The following is an 8,944-nucleotide window of genomic DNA, read 5'->3' on the forward strand; positions in this document are numbered from 1 at the left end:
ACTATAGGCTTTTTTAATTGACATATTACTGTGACTTTTTTTGTTTTTGTTTTTTTAGCAACATATAAGAATTCGAACAGTTTTAAAAGTTACTATACTTTTACTTGTGCAATGAAATTATTATTCTATGGCATTTTTTAGATGACATATTATACTCTGATGTTTTCTTGAATTACATACTATTTTGACAATATACTGCACTATGACATTTTTTGAACCACATATCATACATGACAATTTTAGGCAACATCCTATCATTTTGCGCTTTTTGAACCACATAAAAATCTATGTTTTGTTTTTTTTCTTGCCAACATGCTGTACTATGAACTACAGGCCATACTGTTTTTCTTGAGTAAAGCATACTATACTTTGACATTTTCTGAACTACATCCTATACTATGGCGTTATACACAGAGTGCTTTGGTTACATATTGATTTATAATCTAGATTTTTTTCTGTTTTGTTTTTTGACTGGATAACCACAGACCTGACTGTGAACACCGTCGACACCCACCTGAAGGAGACGCTGTCTAAGATCTCAAGGCTGCTTGGTTGTGGTCTTTGTGGCACGTACTCTTCCAAGATGAGCTGGGAAGTTTAACACTGATGGAATGACACCAGGTCTAAGCCGACAAACTTCCAATTCCTCCTCAACTACATGGAGTAAGAAAAGTAGACAGAGAAGTAGTTAAGTCTGTACACAACATATTAAAAAGAAATCATGCTAATAAATTAAGTACAAAGAACCGAATTCGCCAATATACTGGAGACCAGAGCTATTTAATTTGATAAGTATAACCTTGTTTAGTAACATTTCAATTATTTGAGAGCAGTCCTAAAGAACTGCCTGTAATCCCAATCATAAAATGGGTTTGGAGGAAGAACATAGATGGTAATCTGGATATACATGAGTTAGGCTTTATAACTACTATTGGTAGTATTGGTGGTAGTAATAGCAATGTGACTACTACTAGTAGTAGTGGTAGTACACTAACTACTGCTGCTGATACTGGCACTGCTACTACAACTTGTAATACTATTACAAATGCTGATACTACTTCTACGACTCTAACAGCTGTTTATACTACTACTGCTGCTTGTACTTTTAGTATTACTACTACTGCTTGTACAACTATACTACAGCTACTATTAATCGTCTGGTATTTGGTTGTCAAGCTGCTAGCTCGCCTTAGTGTTTTGCTAGTGGCTAACTAGTTAGCTCTCATAGACTGGAAGCTCTCAACATGATTTCATAATGAAAAAAGAACCAAAAACTATTCTTACCTACGAAAAGTCATTCCAAGTTTCCTTGTCTCAATCGTACGAAGCAGTGTGCAATTGTATGCAGCACAGTGAGCCAGCATACTTGTTTCCGTTTTCACGCCGTCTACGTCAACGGAATGCACTGAAACTTTCCCCCCACTAGCTTAGCCTCGCCGTAGCACACAGCTCAAAGGGACGTGTCCTATCTACTCATTCATATCTATGAGAACAACGGTGGCTGCACATAAGGACGCCTAACGTTGATTAGCTGCGTAAATACCATTATATACAGTCTATGGTAAATACGGATGTGAATCGCATCATTGGCTGCAGCAGCCAGTCACTGGTCACTCACTGACTCACATTGAAAAATAGCACAGAATGAATTGTTACTGTGTTGTCTCGTTATTTTTTATAATAATCAGACGAGGCGTGTTGGCTGGTCTTGGCTTTTAATGCGGGCAGCTTCAACATAAACAATACAGTGCCCGGGGTTGCTATGCACACTTCCTGTATGTGGCATGCTGGGTAATTGAGTTCTTGTGTTACAACACTTAATAACATCACATCTTTCCCCCATAAAGAAAAAAAATTTTTTTTTGACCCATAAAAATAAATCCCTGCCAAAGTGCCATTTTTTTCCAAACATAGCTTTGAATTATAAAAAAAAAATACTTTTCAATCTGTAACCAAACTTTTTACTTTTTTTTTTTTTTTTACTTTTACCTTCTTCTGTGGTAAACTAATAAAGTGCAAACCATTCATATTAACATTTTGTTTCTTTCCTTCCTATTTTTTTTTTTTTTTAAATTCTGACCTTAACATTAAAACATTTTTAGCAACTTTCAATCAACCTCTTTGGAGGCTGAACATGTCTCTTAGGTCTAGACAGTTTCTCAACATGTGGTGACTTTAGTCCAGCAGCTCTTGGTGATGCACATGCTGCAGTCAGACCAGAGTCAGTGTTATCAGGTTCGACATTTGGTAGTTGTGTAGACTCAGCTGTATCCTGTTGAATCATCTCCTGAGCTGTAGTGTCCTTTTCAGTTGGCTGTAGTTGAAGATCAGTGCGGTTCCTTCTCAGCACCAATTCGTTGTCTGTCTAGATCCTGTAGGTGCGTGGAGCAACTTCTTCCTCAACTCGACCTTGTTGTCTCCAAGTGCCTGTAGAAATGTCTCTCAGACGCACAACATCTCCAGATTTTAGTGAAGGGAGGGGTTTTGCTGTACGATCATACAGTGTCTTTTGTTTTACTTTTTGTTCCTCCTTTGTTTTTCTGACTTTGTGTGCGCTTTTAGGCGTCAGCAGTTCCTCATTAACACGTAGGTTGGAGCGAATGCGCCTACCCATTAGCATTTGTGCTGGTGAGAGTCCATTCTCTAGAGGTGCACTTCGGTAGATCAGTAAACTTTTCTGAAAGTCGTCTCTGTCCTTTGCTTTTTTCATTAGGTTTTTTACTGTTTTCACAGAGCTTTCTGCCAAGCCATTGGACTTTGGATAAAGTGAGCTGGATGTTAGGTGTTTAAATCCCCATTCTTTGGCAAAGGCAGCAAACTCAGAACTTGAAAACTGAGGTCCATTGTCTGAAAACAGTTCACACGGGACACCGTGTCTAGCAAAGACAGTCTTGAGATAGCTTATGACTGCTTTACTTGATGTAGTCTGCAGTGATCCAACTTCAGGATAGTTTGAAAAGTAGTCAGTGACCACTATATAACTCTTTCCATCAAAATCAAATAGATCAGTACCAACCTTGTAGTAAGGTCTGTGGGGCACCGGATGAGTCATCAGCGGCTCAGCTTGTTGTTTGGGTCTGTAGGTACGACATAGCTCACATGAAGCTGTTGTCTGGCTGATATGTTGATTGATTCTAGGCCAGTACATCACCTCTCTCGCTCTGCGTTTACACTTGACTTCACCAAGGTGACCTTCGTGTATCCTTCGAAGCATTTGTTTAGGTAGTGAAGATGGAATCACAAATTTGCTTCCCTTTAACACTATGTCATCCACTACAGTGAATTCTGCTCTGCAGTTCCAGTAGTCTTGTATTTTCACTGGGCAGTCCTTTTTGTTTTCGGGCCATCCTTTTTGTATTGTGCTTTTGAGTTCTTTCATTGTCTCATCTGCAGTTGTCTCTCTCCGTATTTGTTCTGTTCTGTCAGCAGTAACTGGCAAACATGTCACTATCATGTCCACATATGCCTGTATTTCTGCACTTTTCTCGCTGTCCTCATGTTCTCCCTTATCCACTGCTCTAGACAAGGTGTCAGCTGTGTACATGTACTTCCCTTGAGTATATATCATGTGCACATCATATTTTTGCAGTCTGATTAACATGCGCTGTATACGAACTGGACAGTCATTCAGAGGTTTGGACATGATGGACACCAAAGGTTTGTGGTCAGTTTCCACCTCAAAAGTTTGACCATAGACATATTGATGGAAACGTTCACATGCATACAAGCTGGCTAACAGTTCCTTCTCGATTTGAGCATACCTGGATTCGGCGCTAGTCAACGCTCTGGATGCATAAGCCACTGGTAGCCACTGCTCATCATATCGCTGCAGCAGCACAGCTCCCAGGCCATACTGTGATGCATCTGCTGAAATCCTGGTGCTTTTTTCTGGGTCGTAGAACTTTAATACTGGTTCTTGTGTGAGGATCTCTTTCAATTTCAGAAAACACTGTTCTTGCTATAGGGACCAGATCCATTCATTCTTTTGTTCGAGAAGACTCCTGAGAGGTGCTGAGATTGTTGACAGCTGTGGGACAAACTTAGCAAGGTAGGTGACCATCCCTAAGAAGCGTCTGACCTTATCTTTATTGCTTGGCCTTTCCATGTTGTTGATCGCTGATGTTTTTTTCGGGTCTGGCTTCACCCCTTCTTCACTGACAACATCTCCCACAAAAGTAAGTGTTTTCACTCCGAACTCACATTTATCTTTGTTAAGTTTCAGATTCACTTCTCTAGTCGAGTACTTGTCTCAGTCTAACATCATGTTCTTCTCGAGTAGTCCCCCAGACTATAATGTCATCCATCATTGTCTCTACTCCTGGTATGTGCTCAAAAATCCTTTGAATAGTCTTGTGGTAGACTTCAGGTGCTGACAAGATCCCGTATGGCAGACGAAGAAACCTGTACCTTCCTTCAGGTGTGTTAAACGTACACAGCTTTGAGCTCTCCTCATCAAGCCTCAGCTGCCAGAAACCTGATGAAGCGTCAAGCTTACTAAACCATTTAGCTCCAGCAAACTGTGCCATTATTTCCTCTCTGGTTGGTAACTTGAAATGTTCTCTCTGGATTGCTTTGTTCAAGTCTCTAGGATCTAAACATGTTCTCAGAGCACCTGTTTTCTTTTGCAGAACAACTAGTGAGCTGACCCATTCGGTTGGCTCATCAATTTTCTTGATAACCTCTAATTTTTCCATGCGCGCTAGTTCCTCTTTCAGTTTTTCATGCAACGCAAATGGAATCTTTCTGCAAGGATGCACAACAGGAGGGACACTTTTATCCACATGTATTTTGTGTATCCCCGGGAGACATCCTAGTCCTTTGAAACAGTCTTTATACTCGTCCATGAGTGAGTCTTGATCATTTGCAACATTTGGTGATTTCACTACAAACACTCTTTTGACTAGATTGAGCTTTGCACATGCACTGAGTCCTAGGATTGGTTGTACACACATATCCACAATCAGTAGTTGTGCTCTTATCTGTCGGCCTTTGTGTCTGAAGGTTGCTATACATCCACCTTTAACAGGAACACGTTCTCCAGTGTATCCAGTCACTTTTGTTTTTACAGGATTGATTTTGCTTTTCACAGTCAGTGTTTTGTAGTCTTCCCACGATAGCAGATTTACATGGGCACCTGTGTCCAACTTGAATGGAATTATTGTCTCATTCACTTCAATTGGAACAATCCATTCCTCTTTTTCAGTTGTACGAGCCTGCACCACGTCCACAATAAACTCGTCGTCATCCTCTTCTTGCTCATCTATTGTATGAACTTTCTGTTTTGACGGTGCTTTACAGCATTTGGCATAATGATTGCCCTTTCCACAGTTGTTGCAGGATTTTCCAAAGGCAGGACACGTTTTTGGTTTGTGGCTGCCTCCACATTTACCACATTTGAACTCTTTAGATTTTTCTTTTTGTTTGGTAAATGTTTTCTTTGTCCTTCCTTCTTTCTGTATTGAGTGAACTGTTGTTTCACCTCTCCGGAGCTCTTTTGCTTGCGCTCGAGTGGTTTCTGCTGCTCTGCACATGCTGACACACTTATCTAATGTAAGTCCAGTCTCTCTGAGCAGTCTTTCTCTAAGTGTATTATCCACTGTGCCACAAACAATTCTGTCTCTGACAAGGGAGTCTCTCAGCGTGTCAAATTCACATGTTTTACTTAGTGTATGAAGCTCTGCCAGGTATTGATCAAAAGGTACTCCTTGCTTTTGGTCATGGGTGAAGAACTTGTACCTTTCAAAGGTCACATTCTGACTTGGCACAAAGTATTCCTCAAACTTTGTCATTAACTGTGCTAATGTCAGATTAGCTTCATCCATCTGAAAGCTGTTATAAATGTCCAAAGCATCTTCTCCAATAACATGCAAAAAGATGTGAGCTTTCAGTTTTTCATCATTACCTCCTGCTCCGCTTGCAGCAAGATAAATACTGAATCTCTGTTTGAAACATTTCCAGTTATCAGCAAGGTTACCGGTCAGTTGCATAGAAGTAGGTGGGCTTAGCTTGTCCATGACTGCACCTCGGGGTATCGGGATTTCCACAGCCCTATGTTGTTGCTGGTTGTCCTCTATTTCAGGCACGAGATCGTCTTCTAATTGTTCGATCTGTCTTTCATTCCCCGTTTCACTTCCACTGCCGCTCGTAGCCATCCCACGCCGCAGCAAAGTCAGTTAGCATGTTGCTATTTTAGCACTTTTCACTCACGCGTTTGTAGACTTGACTTTTGCCTTTCTTTTATTTCATCTCTCGTGGCTCTCTCGTGGCTCATCTTTTTTTTTTGTAACTGCTCACGACCACTTCTGACACCATGTGTTGTCTCGTTATTTTTTTATAATAATCAGACGAGGCGTGTTGGCTGGTCTTGGCTTTTAATGCGGGCAGCTTCAACATAAACAATACAGTGCCCGGGGTTGCTATGCACACTTCCTCTATGTGGCATGCTGGGTAATTGAGTTCTTGTGTTACAACACTTAATAACATCACAGTTACGTGTTTATTTTATTCACAATTTAGGTTGGATTTTTTTTTTTGTTTGTGCGCAGCAGATTTTCTGTGCGCGGAGACCGTGTCAGCAGTGCGCAATTGCGCATGCGCGCAGCTTAGAGGGAACAGTGGTCTTAACGTTTCCCAGCAGTACATTGCATTATAACAAGATGATCGATGTCATTCACTTCACCTGTCAGTGGTCATAATGTTGTGGCTGATGCATATATACACACACACACACGCACGCACGCACGCACACACGCACACACACACACTTGGGGCATCAATACCTTAAATTCCTAGATGCCGCTTTAGCCCCAGGAGAATCACAGAGCATGAATAACCAACTGATTTACCCAAAAATGGTACATAAGGGCTGCTGTTGACACTTGTCAAGGGGGATAACCTGCTGATCTGCAGTTTCACGATGGTGATTTTAAAATCCTCTGTCGTCCTGTGTGTCACAGAGAGCATCACTTGCCTGAAAATAGCACTGGGAATCCCCTGACCTACTTAGGACGGACCTATTTCAGAGTGTGGACCCCTGCAGCAGAAAATAGAAAATCACCAGACTCCACCGACAGAAATAGTGATTTTGTTTTACTTTGGATCCTGTGCATTGTGTTAAAATTAAGTCGTCAAGACAGCAATAAATCGGCAACATCCATGTTCTGTAAAATGTATTTTTATATTATTATTGTTGTTGTTGTTGTTATTTTATACTGAAGTAAAATAGCTGTGTTTTTGTCTTTAAAGAGAGCATGGAGGGATATAAATGCATCTGTTCGCCATCAGAAATAAATGTAAACAAACTTGGATTGATTATTTTTAGTAACACACTGACAGTGGGTAAGTAACACATACCACCCCATCTCAGAGAAATTACTTATTTTTAGCAGGAATCAGGTAAATGAATTGTTAAAATTGCAGTAGCAGGAACAGATAGAATCTTACTTTTAGTCACGTGTTGCTCAGTCAGTGGATTCTGCTTTTCCTGTGATGCATAATGCACAACTCCAATCTCTCGGCTGAATAACACAGACTTTCTGCGCAGTGTTTAAAGCTCTCAAGGCCGAGCCCAAACAGCCCTGCTAACTATGAAAATGAAGCACCGTTTTATCTCACTGGTAACATTGGAGCTGTGAAACTCTCTGCAGGTCTGAGCCGCGCCTCAAACCCTGACCTCACAGCAGGTTTTTGATCTTTGAACACTTTTCTCTCTGAAAAACACCTGCAGTGACATCACTGATTAGTCTGTGGCCGCAAATTCAACACTTTCCACAGGTTTCAGCGGCTGCACAGCACAGCGGCTGCAGTTTTGTGACAAAATTCAGTGATTTACTGATCCGAATCCTGCTGTTGCTGCCATCTAGAGGTTTAAACTTCCAGCTTGCTGCAATGATTGAGCGTTCTGTTGGGTGTTAGCAGTGGTTGGACGTACAATGCAACAATAATCATGTGAGGAGAACCGATCTGCCCCAAACAGGCCCAGAAATTATCAGAATGTCACACATGAATAAAGGTTCATAAATAACGACATTATCGGCTTAAAATAAAGCGATGTGTTGTTTAATTATTAGCTGTGTGAATTTTGTGTAGATGAGTGGAGTGGCTGTAAACTAAAGACAAAACCTGAAACCACAACTAGCAGGTGGAGGGCTACACTGAAGAAAAGAAACAACTTTAGAGGGTTCAAACTGTATTCAGTCTATGGTGAGGACTATTTCCTGTCCTCATTCGCTCTGCCTTTTTGAACCAGTGAAACCACAACGCAGTGGGCAGTAAAGTGAAATGTAACGGCACATATGCATTCTTATTTTCATTTCCACCTTCATTGTTAAAACTATATTGATGTATTTTTTTTACTTTCATATTCTATTACTTGTATCATGTTTGTGGTATTCATGCCATGTGATTTTCTTTTTTTGTACAATTTTCAGAGTAGTTTCAAGGCATTTTGCAAATATTTCACAGCAAGTTCAGACTCAAAATAGGAAACACTGATGTTAAGAGGAATCTTAGGATCCTTTTATAGATTTCTACTGACTGAAAGTCATTTTGGAATTTTTTTAAGGATATCAACACTCTGAGGTCAGAGGTCAAAGTCAACCACAGATCTAGGCGGGAGTCTTGACGTATCAGCAGGTCAGAGTTTGCACAATAAAGGCAAAGTCTGACTGCTGTTTAAGTTTCCTGAAAGTCACTTTTGGATGTGTGCAGAGATGATGTAGAGTTGTGTAAAGTGGGCTGCTTCACAGACTCGATATGGCATGCTCAGTTTGCAGTTTTTCACCCCATCTTTTCGTTTTCCAGCCCACACACTGTGCGCTGCTGCATTTGTGTGCCAGTAGATCGTGGATGAAGCTGAGCTGTTCGACGCTTTAAACCAGAGGCACAGGAGTGAAGCGCAGATCAGGTGGGCTCCACTTCAAAACACGGTGCAGACCACGACCAT

The sequence above is a fragment of the Amphiprion ocellaris genome, chromosome 5 (genome assembly GCF_022539595.1).
Source record: "Amphiprion ocellaris isolate individual 3 ecotype Okinawa chromosome 5, ASM2253959v1, whole genome shotgun sequence".
NCBI classification, from domain to species: domain Eukaryota; kingdom Metazoa; phylum Chordata; class Actinopteri; family Pomacentridae; genus Amphiprion; species Amphiprion ocellaris.